The 14105-nt window shown below is 38.3% G+C and overlaps 1 protein-coding gene across 1 annotated transcript in view; it reads right to left on the reverse strand.

Moving 5' to 3' along the window:
• The window catches only part of LOC105539021 (cytosolic carboxypeptidase 4-like), a 454095-nt gene that overhangs the window by 364020 nt on the left and 75970 nt on the right, over positions 1-14105 (reverse strand). The gene's annotated exons all lie outside the window — the stretch shown is intronic.

A 14105-nucleotide genomic window follows, 5' to 3' on the forward strand; every position in this document is an offset into this window, starting at 1 on the left:
GCAATTCTTCTGCCTCAGCCTCCCAAATAGCTGAGACAGGTGCCCGCCACCACACTTGGCTAATTTTTTTGGTACTATTAGTAGAGACAGGGTTTTGCCATTTAGGCAGGCTGGTCTCCAACTCCTGACCTCAGGTGATCCACCTGCCTTGGCTTCCAAAGTGCTGGGATTACAAGCATGAAGGGATAAAAGGAAATTCATTTGCCCAAACAAACATTAGATACATTTGGATTCATCTGAATAACATGAATGAGATAGTGCTTTAGTCTTTAACTTGGTGTGCTAAATATAGATAAGGTTTTTTTCCTGAGAGCTTTAGGCTGAAGTAGGATGTTTTGTAATGCTTGCTATTTCCTCCCCTCTGGTATTTTCTGAAACTACAAATGGGAAAGGCTATATCCTTCTCTTTGACCAGTGCCACTTTGGAGGTAAATGCTAGCTATAATATTCCCACGTGAAATAAAAGGAAGGTAGAGTACTAATATTTTATTGAGCATCTACTGTGTGCCTAGCACTGTGTTTTATACACATCCTTTTTTTTCTTTTCTTTTCTTTTTTTTTTTTTTTGAGACAGAGTCTCACTCTGTCGCCCAGGCTGGAATGCAGTGGTGCAGTCTCGGCTCGCTACAACCTCTGCCTCCTGGGTTCAAGCAATTCTTCTGCCTCAGCCTCCCAAATAGCTGAGACAGGTGCCCGCCACCACACTTGGCTAATTTTTTTGGTACTATTAGTAGAGACAGGGTTTCACTATGTTAGTCAGGCTGGTCTCAAACTCCTAACCTTGTGATCCACCTGCCTTGGCTTCCAAAGTGCTGGGATTACAAGCATGAGTCACCACGCTTGGCCACACCATTTTTTAAAGCTTTACCATAGTCATATGTGAAAATACTACTGGTATTTCATTTTACAGATGATGAAACTGAGGCTTAAAGAGGTTGCCCAACAGTCAATACCTTTAGAAGTCTACCTAGCTACTGTGAGAGAAAGCCCAAATGTAAGTGCAGATCAGAGTGACTCCAAAATCTATACCTGAGCTAGAACTCTTGACATTACATTTCAGTAGCTTGCCTATCCATTTGAGTTTCACCCTTCAAAAGCGTTTCAGGTTATCATGGGTGTTAAAATGGCATTGTATAAAATGGGCAATTACGTTTCAGCTTGCAATAACCAAGGTGGGTGGAGTGAAAGATTATGTGTATGAGTATTTAACAAGCACCCTCTCTTTACGCTGTGTTAGGAAAATATACCTTACCTCATTAATCCTCACCACAACCTTATGAAGGTGGGAATATTATCCCTATTTACAGATAAGGAAACTGAAGCTTAGACAGTTTAAGCCACTTTCCAAAATTCAGAAAATCCAGATTTCCAATCCAAGTCTGATGACAAGCCCATGTTTTACAACTCTACCAAAATGCCTTATTTCCTGGAAAGTATGCCCTTGAAAACATGACTTTCCATGGAATTCACAACAAGAAAAGACAGAGCCTGAAGGTTAGATCTCACTTCCTACATGGCTGGTTTCTGAGTGAGGTGCTCAGGATCAAAGGGGCTTCCTACGAGAGAAGCAACGTCTCAGGAAAGCCAGTCGCTGTTACAAGTGGGAGCTCCAATTCATTCCTGAGTGAAGGGTTCCTCTTGGGCTAAGAACCAGAGGTGGTGATAATGATGCCTCCCAGGGTGTCTTCAATAAAATTAAGCCTAGGTCCTTCAAAAATGTCTGTGCAAAGAGACTCATCATAGAGGAAGGGGCCATGGAACTTCTCCAATTGGTTCCTGCTCCTTAAATTTCATCCTTCTTTTGGATATCAAGCAGGAATTCACTGTGCTGCCATAACCAGGTTGGCCGTGGGGACACTGTGCCCTTTTTTAATGTGGATTCATTCCCAGCTCCTGTCTTGACTCCCCCAACATAGACCAGGCTGACACTCTAAAGCAAGATCTTACTAGCCAGAAAAAATAAACAGAACTAGGCAAATTAAGTAGCATGCAATAGGCTATCCTGGTTTAGGTGTGGTAACTCCTCTTTGGCCAAAGGCCTGTCTCAGAGAGGAAGGCCATTTCCATGAATAGCTCCTACCCATCCTACCTATATCCAGGAGAGGTCAGATCCTTCTGCTAGACTCCCCAGATACCCTTGGGCATATCCAAACCTCAAAGATAGACTATAAGCACCAGGAGGGAGAGAAGGAATGATACGTGTTTACTACACATTCAGATAGCCTCAATAAGCAGAATCCACTGGCAGCAAGGATCTAGGTGTTTGTGATTCTGATATCACCCATCTCATTTAGTAGGGCTCATCATCTAACTTGTGTGTGGGTGCCTTCCAACCCTGTATCTAATTTTTTAGACCTCAGCTCTAAAAAAGCTAAATGCCTGCTCCCACTTAATGAACAACACAGGGTTGAAAACGCCTAGCTCTTCTGACCGGCTCTGAACTAAAGATAATCTTGCTTCATTAAAAACCCCATCAGCTTTATCTCTAAAGTTATTCCAAGAAAGTGCTTGAGCATTTCATAATTAACATGTGGCAGCAGGTGCTATGAACAAGGCAGGGACAATTATAATAACTTGAAGTCAATAATTCATAAATGATAATGTATTATTAATCAATTATTGGGGTCTGAACAACAGTTAATGAGATTAAGCTGATTGCCAGACTGAACTGTTGGATACATATTGATTTAATCAGAGTGCTTAATTAAACTATTTAAGTTGCCCAGCAAATCATTACATCACAGCTTCCTTCAAAGGAAGACAGTTTCTATTTCGCTTTTCATTGTGAATTAGAAATTGTTATTGATTGAAAAGAAATTAAGATAAGGATTCTTGCTTTTCATAACAACTTAAGAAACTGCCAAAGCATCTGGCTACATTTCTTTTTAATCATAAGGAATAAATGCTGCTTGCGTAAGTGTGCTTAGACTGCAATTTTGTACGTAGGAAATCTTTCGTTTTTTTCTAAAGAGTTCAGAATCTGAATAAACAAGACTACATTATATACCTAAACAAAGAAGATAGTCACTTAAAACCCTCCATTTTAAAGACGAAGAAAATCGACCTCAAATAAATAAGTCCTGCAAAATATTGAGATAATCCATGATTCAAATTCAGTTGTCCCCTACTTCTTTCCATGACTAAAGTGTTCCCAAAACCTCAAATGAAGCTTCCATCTGCAGAAAACCAGAGAAGCATATCCATTTTATTCTATGGGTTTCCAATAGCACCTTCCAGAAGTTGAAAGCTGCTTCCCCAGCAGCTTAAAGTTTTTAGAATCACTCATTATTTACAACAACGCATACATCCTTTTCTTTTGACATGCAGGTCCTCCTTTCACTTGTCATGTTGCTAATGATGGGAGTTATTTTTGTTGAATATTGAACAAAATGTTTTTTGCTCAGTGTTTCAGCCCGATGATCCTGCCTGAGGGGAGACAGTGACAGCTCTGTTGAAGCATCCTGGGGCACAGAGAGCCCTGCTGGTCTTTCTAATTAGGGCTTTACCCTGTCAGTTTCATGAATAGCCACTTCCTAACGGGATGTGCATCACTACATGTTGAGAATGCCCTTGCCCTATAAAATTCTGGGATGTCAAAATCCACAGCTGCCACCTGGACTCGTTGCTCAATGAGCCACAGAAAATCAGCTGCAGGGAAGACACACATAGGACACTGGGGTAACACCAATTCCCTCTGAGCTGCAGCATGCAAGCTCTTAATGCAATCATCTGTTACAGGGAAAGGCAACAATGCGCACAGTTGCTTAAGGGGAGAACTCGATCACTCGATCATTACCAAGGTGGCTCATAGACATACATTTTAATTATTACATTTGGGGCAGTTAATTTGCCCAATGACTCAGCTCATAACCTGTGTTCCTGAATCTCTCTTGTGAGGGGAATCAGTGAAGTGAGCTCCCAGCTACCGCCTCGAGAGGCTCCTATTGACAATCGCCTGTCTGGCCAAACAACTTCCTTTCTACAACTTTGTTTGGGGGAATGACAGTAGGAAAACACCACCAACAAATTGGAAATTGCCACATCATTCACATCATTTTTCCTCTACTAAATCCAATCCCTACTTTCAAGAAGAAAGGAGTGGTAGTACAATATAATCTCAGCATTCTGTAATCTGGCTTGAATGTGACTAAGTTTTGTTTTGGGGTAGGGGGAAGTCCTTGTGGCCATAATCACTCATCGCTAACAGAGAAATGAAGAATCCCACCAGATCATGAACATTCATTGTGGAAAAATAGCTAGATTCATCTCTGGGTTCTACTACATCACTCTATCCTGATTTCTGAGAGCGTGGAGAACATCGATCAGCTATGCTGAGAATTATTCACTGTCCCAATTATTCTAATTACACCCGCCCTATACGTTACAATTTAGAAGTTCCATCTTGGGACTGAGAGAATTTCCACCAGCTGCAAGGGAACAAGCTTCTTCCGCAGCTGAAGGTACCTCAAGCAAGCTTCACAGATCAGAACTGCTGGGTGTGGTGTATCAAATAATTCGTCTTTTTGAGGTTTCTGGTGTTGACGTTGGATACAGGTGACTAAAATCACACACAGGAGGTGCCTCTGGGTAAATTAGTCATCTTACAAGCAAAAAAATAAAAATAAAAATCACACTGTTCTGTTGATATTCATGATGTCAAAAAAAAAATAGGCAAGAAACCCTGGAGAAAATCCGGGTTTTGGTTGGAATCTTAATTCAGAAACTCCAGAATATTTCTTCACTAAAATTCTTACTGTCTGCTAAGGAAAAAAAATTATTCCAAAAATCATAAAAGAAAGCATATTGTTTTCAGCAGGAATAATGTCAATTCTAAACATAGAATAGCAGATATGCTATTTCAAATTACAAACAGACTTTTAAATTCATATTATCCATTATAGCAAACAAAAAATAGACTTTCATTTTTCTTTCTAATGGAAAAAAGTAGCATGTAAAGTGGAAAGATCAAGGGGGTAAGAACTTCCATTTTTCGCAGAATAATAGAGTAACTATTCTGAACAATCTGCCAAAGGAAACAACAAAAATGTTGACTTTTTTTTCAAAAGTCATTTTTGATGTATTGCTGAATTGGTCTGAAAGAATAAATCTGTAAGTGCCAAGAACAAAGTGAAACAAAAAGAAAACTTGGAAAATAAGCAAGCATCAAAGCATGTTTCTCCCCCTGAAGGTTTCAACCAAGCCTTAGAGACCTTGAGCTTCTGCTTTGAAGGCTGCACGGGACACAGGGAACCAGGGGTGAAGCATGGGGCTCACCCATGGCAGGGCATCCAGTAGGAAAGCCCTGCATAAAGCTAAGTGCCCAAAGGTCTTTACTCTTAATTCACAGAAGGGGAAAGCAGGAACAGTTTTCATGTCAAATTTTCCCTAGGAATTTACAATGATAAGCAAATCTTCATATACGTTTGAATTTCTGATCCACATGTGATCCCAAAAATCCATAGTAGAAAATATGGTCATCCCAGTTTGCTAGCACTCTCAGTTGACTAACAGAAGCAAATACAAATGCTTTTGCCAGGCCAGCTTCTGTAGCCCCAGGCTTTAGGCTGGCCCTCACGGGTCCATGCCTCAGCGGACCCACAGTCCAACTCTGCCTCAGTAAAGGTGTTCAGCCCCTGAGAACACAGGCTCCAAGCCAGTCCCCGGAGATCGAGTGAACAGGTCCACCCCAGGGGCCCCCTGCACCAGGCTGACCCTTGGAGACCTAAGATTCAGGGCCACCCCCAGCAGATCCTAGCTTCAGGGTCCCCTCAGTGAATCCAGGCACAGACCCACTCACCTGCTGACCCTGGAACTAGCCACCTGCCCAAGGACTCCAACAGGAAGTCTGCCTGTGGATCATGCCAAATGCCCACCAATAATTTTTGGATCAATGAAATTAAGAGTTGCCTAAAATTGACAAACCTTTAGCTAAACTAAGTAAGAGAGAAAGAGAGGAGGTTTAAATAAAATTCTAAACAAGAGGCATTACAACTGATACCACAGAAATACAAAGGATCATAAGAGACTACTATGAACAATTATGTGGCAACATTTTAGATAACCCAAAGAAATGAATAAATTCCTAGAAACATACACCTACCAAGACTGAATCATGAAGAAACAGAAAATATTAACAGAAGACCAATAACAAGTAAGGAGATTGAATCTGTAGTCAAAAAACTCCCAACAAAGAGAAGCTCAGGATCTGATGGTTTCACTGTTAAATTCTACCAAATATTTTAAAAATTAACTCCAGTCCTTCTCTAACTCTTCCAGAAAATTGATGACAAGAAAACATTTACAAGCTAATTTTACAAGGCTAGCTTTACTGAAGCTAGATAAGGATATTATAAGAAAAGAAAATTACAGGCCAACATATCTGATAAACATAGATACAAAAATTCCCAATGGAATACTAGCAAATAAAATTCAAGAGCACATTAAAAGATCATACACCATGATCAAGTGGGATTTATCACTAGACTGCAAGGATGTTCAACATATGCAAATGTGTTACACAATATGAACAATAAATATTATTGTGATATACAACCTTAACAAAATGAAGGATAAAAATCATATGGTCATTATAACAGATGCAGAAAATGCCACAAAATTCAACATCCTTTCATGATAAAAAAAAAAAAATACTCTCAATAAATTAGTTATAGAAGAAACTTACTGCAACATGATAAAAGCCAAATATGACAAGCCCACAGCTACATACATACTCAAAGACAAAAAACTGAAAGCTTTTCCTCTGAGATTAGGAGCAAGACAAGGGTGCCTACTCTCACCACTTCTATTAAGTATAGTACTAGTGGTCCTAGCCAGACCAATTAGGCAAGAAAAAGAAATAAAAGGCATCCTAATTGGAAAGGAAGAAGTAAAAATTTTTCTGTTCGTAGATGATGTGATCTTATATATAGAAAACTCTAAAGACTTTCACACAAAAACTGTTAGAACTAATAAATTTGGTAAAGTTGAAGAATGCAAAATTAACATACAAAAATCAGTAGTGTTTCTATACACTGACAACAAACTATTTGAAAGGAAATTTTAAAAATCTCATTTACGGTAACATAAAAATACTGAGGAATAAATTTAACCAAGGAGGTGAAAGAGCTCTACACTAAAAACTACAAAACACTGAAAAATAAATTGAAGAAGACACAAGTAAATGAAAAGATATCCCATGTTCATAGGTTAAAATGATGAATATTGTTAAAATTGCCATACTATCCAAAGCAATCTACAGACCCAATGCAATCTATATGAAAATTCCAATGATACTTTTCACAGAAATAAGTAAAACAATTCTAAAATTCATATGAAAGCACCAAAGATCCCAAATAGCCAAAACAATCTTGAGAAAAATAAAGAACAAAGCTAGAGACATCACAATACCTGATTTTAAAATATACTGCAAAGCTGTAGTAACCAACTCAGCATGGTACTGTCATAAAAATGGACTTACAGACCAATGGAACAGAATAAGGAGCCAGAAATAAATCCATGCATGTATGGTCAATTGATCTTTGACACAGGTGTCAAGAATACACAATGGAGAAAGGACAGTCTCAATATACGTTTTTGAGAAAACTAAATATACAGATGCAGAAGAATGAAATCAATCCCTTATCTTACACCACATACAAAAATCAACTCAAAGTGAATTTAAAACATAAATGTAAGACCTAAAACCATCAAATATCTAGAAGAAATATTATAGACTGGGTGGCTTAAACAGCAGAAATTTATTTTATCGGTTTTGGAAGCTGGAAGTCTGATAGCAGAGTGCCAGCAAGGTTGGGTTCTGCAGAGGGCTCTCTTCCTGGCTTGCAGATGGCCACACCTTCTCTTGGTGTCCTCACGTGGCAGAGAGAAAGGGAGTAATCTCTCTTGTGTCTCTTCTTATAAGAACACGAATATCATCAGGGCCCCACCCATATGACCTTGTTTAACCTTAATTACTCCCTTACTTCAAATACAATCACATTGGGGGTTAGGGTTTCAACTTAAGAATTCTAGGCGAGAAACTGACCTAATTTCATACATAGGAATTCATTATAGAGCGATGAAAAATGAGTAACTCAGATGTCAACTCAAACATGTTAACATAGTTTAATCTTTAAAATATATTTAATAAGAAGCAATTATAAATATAATTATATAATGCTTCTGTTTACATAAAGTCCGAAACGGGCAAACTCAATAGATTGTCAGAGATATATAAATATGTGATTTAAAAGTATAAAGAATAGCAAAAGACCATTTAGCACAGAATTCAGGATGGTAGTTACTCTGAGGCAGTAAGAGTGGAAGCCATTGAGCAAATTGTTATGGGAACTAAAATATAGGTAAATGTCATATTTCTTAAATTGGATTGTATATACATAGATGTCCATTTTATTATTGTTTTTTAATCTAGGCCTATGTGTTACATAAATTATTTTATAAGATACTAAAAACAAAACTATTTGTCTGATTAGAAAAGACCTAATTTTTTTTTTAAGACGGGATCTCACTATACTGTACAGACTAGACTCAAATTCCTAGGCCCAAAGTGATCTCCCACCTTAGCCTCTCAAATGGTTGGGACTACAGGCACACACCACCCTATGCTGCTAAGAGAAGACCTAAATTCTGATTTCTCACTCCATATTTAATAGCTATGCAACCACACACATCACTTTTATTCCCTATGTCTTACTTTCATCACCTGTAAAATGGGAAACATTTTTCCTAACACATTATGCTCACAAGTATAAAAAATAGACTATTAGATTCCATGAAAATTAAGCAAAAAAACCTAACAAATTTAAAAAGAGGTGAGAGGGAGAAAATGTTCCCATATTTAGTAAAATGATCAATAATCAATAAATCTTTGCTAAATGAATGAATCCATGTTTACCAAAGAATAATATTCCTAATATTCAAAGAGCTCCTCATAAATCATTTATAGAACAACAAATCTTCTAACATAATAGACAAATCAGACAAATGATTTTAAAAATAAACAGTTTAAAAGGAATAAATGAAAATAACAAACATTTTAAAATGTGGACCACCTGAGTCATGCCCCCAACAATACAAATTAAAATAACACTAAAATGGTGGGTTCTTTTTAGAGGGGGGCAAAAGACTTAAGATTTTTTAAAACTCCCCTCTGACAAAGAATTAATAGCCAGAAGATATAAAGAGCTTAAACAACTCTATAGGAAAAAATTGAATAATCTGATCAAAAAATGAGCAAAAGATTTAAATAGACATTTCTCAAAAGAAGACATACAAATGGCAAACAGATACATGAAAAGGTGCTCAGCATCAGTGATCATCAAAGAAATGCAAATCAAAACCACATTAAGAGATCATCTTACTCCAGTTAAAATGGCTTTTATCCAAAAGACAGGAAATAACAAATGCTGGTGAGGATGTGGAGAAAAGGGGACCCTTGTACACTGTTGTGGGAATGTAAATTAGTACAACCACTATGGAAAACAGTTTGAAAGTTCCTCAAAAGACTAAACATTGAGCTACCATATGATCCAACAATCCCACTGCTGGATATATACTCAAAAGAAAGGAAATCAGTATATCAAAGAGATAGTTGCACTCCTATGTTCATTGCAGCACTGTTTTTATAGTAGCTAAGATCTGAAAGCAATCTAAGTGTACCTCAACACATGAATGGATAAAGAAAATGTGGTTACATATACACAATGGAGTATTATTCAGCCATAAAAAAGAATGAGATTCAGTCATTTGCAAAAACATGGATAGAACTGGAGATCATTATGTTAAATGAAATAAGCCAGACACAGAAAGATAAATATTGCATGTTCTCACTTAATTGTGGGATCTAAAAATCAAATCAATTGAACTCATGGAGATAAAGAGTAGAAGGATGGTCACCAGAGGCTTAGAAGGCAGTAGAGGGTCACAGGGGGAGGTTGAGATGGTTAATGGGCAAAAAAAAAAAAAAAATAGAGAGAATAAGACCTACTATTTGATATCCCAATGGGGTGACTATAGTCACTAATAACTTAATTGTATATTTTAAAATAAATAATGTAACCAGATTATTTGTAATTCAAAGGATAAATGTTTGAGGGGACGGCTATCCCATTGTCCATGATGTGCTTATTTCACATTGCATGACTGTATCAAAACATTTCATGTGTGCCATAAATATATACACCTACTATGTACCAACCAAAAATTTTAAAAATAAAAAAAACTAAATTAAGAAAAATTAAAGGGCCAGGCATGGTGACTCACGCCTGTAATCCCAGCACTTTGTGAGGCCAAGGCGGGTGGATCACAAGGTCAGGAGTTCAAGACCAGCCTGGCCAACATAGTAAAACCCCATCTCTACTAAAAATACAAAAATTAGCTGAGCATGGTGGTGCATGCTTGTAATCCCAGCTACTTGGGAGGCTGAGGCAGGAGACTTGCTTGAACCCAGAAGGCAGTGAGCCAAGACCACACCACTGCACTCCAGCCTGGCGACAGAGCAAGACTCCATCTCAAATAAATAAATAAATATATAAATAACTAGTAAGTATAAAAATGCGGAAGACAAATAAAATTGTTGACTGAGCCATGAAGGAAAATAATCTCTTATACTTTGTGGGAGTGTAAAGTGGTAGCACAGGATCTGGTGAGGGTGTTGAGTCTCAGATTAATGGGAAAAGAGATTTGGACTTCCAAACGGAGTCACAGACTTCAATTGTGAAGAAGGCCAATTTAAGTACATTTTACCTAAATATCAAGGCTCTGCACATATGTATTCATGCGTCAGTGTGTGAGTGTGCATGTGTGTGTGCATGCATCTGTATATTAAAGGATAAATTTAAAACTATTAACAGTAATTGTCTGAGGAGTAGTAATAGGAGGAATGCGGAGTTATTTTCATATTTCTAACTCTAATTTATACATTTGTTAGACAAGGATGACATGTTGGCACTTTTTAGCTTAATTTTTTAATTTTAGACATGAAATATAAAAATGGTTGGAGACAGAAAATAATATGACACACACCCATATTTAAAGTCATTAACATTTTTCCAGATTTTCTTTAGAACTGTTTTTCTTTAAGAAATACAAACTCCCCAATAGATGAGATTTAGGTTTCATTTCACTTTCCCTTTCTCCTTCCTCAGATGGAATCACTGTCTTGAATCTGGCGGTAGTTTTTGTTCAGCATGGTTTTATACTTTTTCTACACATGTAAATATCCATGAACAATGAATTGTATTGTTTTGTTTTATGAAAACCACATATTTTATTGGGAATTTTAATAGCAAACTCATGGTCATGCCTGGCTAGCACAGCCTTCTATCCTGAGTTTGGGGAACTGACAAGGTTGCTAATTACCTAGTCCTCAGGACATGCAGGACATGTGTTAATAAGTATGGAAGACAAATCAGTTGTGTTTTTCTGCCTTAGGTGCAAGGATCCTGAAGGAGAAACACTGGTTGTGTTTTTATGCCTTGGGTATAAGAATCCTGAAAAAGAAAGGCGTCTGAACCTTGGAGGCATGGGGTTCATCTCATCCTCATCCAGCCTGTGATGATGGAGCTGTTTTCACCAGAAACGTGGGGAGACTCATACCACTTGGGGTAGTGTGGATGTGTGGCACAGTTTTAGAGAGGGCTATTCCTCTACCTTTATATGGAATCCAGTAACTCTCTGAAAACACAGCAATGGCAAAACTCCTTTTCGAGACTGCAAGGACAACAAACAACTACCAAGAGAAGTCCAAGCTTCAGGGAAAAAGTGAAGTGGTGTGGAGACCATAGCCAATAGCTGCTTTATGAGCACATTTGTGGCTACCCTTGGGGACCCAAGAAATAACCGGGTAAGAGGTAACTTTTCAAGAGAGGTTAAAGGTCCTACATGGTGACTAGAAGCAAGAACAGGTTCAGGGATTTCGCTTACTTGTTGAATAAACATGTGTTGTGCACCTGCTTTGTGCAGAGACTGTGTTAGTTTGAAGACATACAATAGAAAAAAAGTACAGCATATAGTCTCTGCTTTCATGGCGCTCAGTCATAGAGGCAATGAAGAAAAAAATAGCAAGGTCATGTGATAAAGAGATTCGAAGTAGGGGAACAACATTAGATATGATCCAGGAAGACTTCCATGACATGGGCATGGATACTATATGACAAGGAGAAATCAATCATGCAAAGCTATGGAGAAAAAGTGTTGGACATAGAGGAAACAGCAAATACAGAGACCCAGTGGAGGTGGTTAGGTTGCTGTGTTCAATACACAGGGTTGAAGCATTTTAGATATGGGTGGGAAAGGAAAGCAGAGTATTGTAGAGGCAGTAATACTTAGATTTTACTACAATTATAAGGGTTATTAGTGTTTAAATGACCCTTGGAGAAGCCTAGAACATATTACTTGTAGTGTAAACAATTATTCTGACATATGGGTGATTGTATCTTGAAGGTAAAGGATTTTCCCTCATTATTGCACAGCTGAAAGAGGCAGTCAGCACAAGAGTTACAATTACAGGGTTTAGAATTCAGATTTGGTTAAAATCCAAGCTCTACCTCCTACTTATTATATGTCTTTCTCAGGTCTCAATTTCAACATCTAAACATGGAGATAATAAATCCAATTCTTTCTTTTTTCTTACCTCACAGGGCTGTTGTGAGGTATTAGTCATATGTAAATGTTTTGTAAATAGTTAATGATCTTAAAATATGTAAATCATTATATCACATGAACAAATTTGTAGAACAGAACTTTCTGGGGTTGATTCTGTTGAAATATATTACATGTTTCTGCTGTAATAACTGCATAGAGTTAACTCTGATATCCTTGCTAATTGAGAAAATTTGTAGTACAAAATTTGTTTTATTTCTCTCTAAAATAGATTATATTTTATAGCATATTGGCTTTATAATTATGTTTAGCCTTAGTTCTTATATAATTTTCAGGCCTCTGAAAATGTATATTTCCAAAACCAAACTCATTATCCCCCTACAACAGTCTTACTCTTTTTCATACATTCTTTGTTGGTATTCAACTATCCACCGACCAACCAAAGTGGAAATATTAATATTTCAACTCCCTACCCTTCATCACTACTCTCAGCCAGTCACCAAGGACCTCTCACTTCTGAGACACATCTCTTAAATTTAGGCCCCTCCCTCCCATTTCCCTAGACCTATCTTCCTTTGAAACCTCATCACCCACATAGTTGACCAACAACTGCTAGTATTTCTTGAACACTTACTATGTGGGAGATACCCTTCTAAGCCCTTTACAATCTTCAAATTATTCTGTGAAAAAGTACTATTATCCACAACTCATATATGGGGAAACCAAGGCACAAAGTGTTTAATCATCTTTTCCAAGGTCATAAAGCTAACTAATGGCAGAACAAATATTTGAACTCCAGTAATTCTAAGTCTAAGATGTAAATGCAAGATGGTCGAATACGAACAGCTCCAGTCTCCAGCTCCCAGCGCGAGCAACACAGAAGACAGGTGATTTCTGCATTATCAACTGAGGTACTGGGTTCATCTCACTGGGGAGTGCCGGACAATAGGTGCTGGTCAGCTGTTGCAGCCCGACCAGCCAGAGCTGAAGCACGGCGAGGCATTGCCTCACCTGGGAAGCGCAAGGGGGAACAGAATCTCTTTTCCTAGCCAGGGGAACTGAGACACACAACACCTGGAAAATCGGGTAACTCCCACCCCAATACTGTGCTTTAAGCAAACGGGCACAACACGAGATTATATCCCACACCTGGCCAGGAGAGTCCCACGCCCACGGAGCCTTCCTCATTACTAGCACAGCCCACAGAGCCTTCCTCATTACTAGCACAGCACTCTGCGATCTAACCACAAGGCAGCAGTGAGGCAGGGGGAGGGGTGCCCGCCATTGCTGAGGCTTAAGTAGGTAAACAAAGCCCTGGGAAGATCGAACTCGGTGGAGCTCACAGCAGTTCAAGGAGGCCTGCCAGTCTCTGTAGACTCCACCTCTGGGGACAAGGCACAGCTAAACAACAACAACAACAACAACAAAAGCAGCAGAAACCCCTGCAGATGCAAATGACTCTGTCTGACAGCTTTGAAGAGAGC

This window comes from Mandrillus leucophaeus, unplaced genomic scaffold (assembly GCF_000951045.1).
Source record: "Mandrillus leucophaeus isolate KB7577 unplaced genomic scaffold, Mleu.le_1.0 Scaffold1037, whole genome shotgun sequence".
Classification (NCBI taxonomy): Eukaryota; Metazoa; Chordata; class Mammalia; order Primates; family Cercopithecidae; genus Mandrillus; species Mandrillus leucophaeus.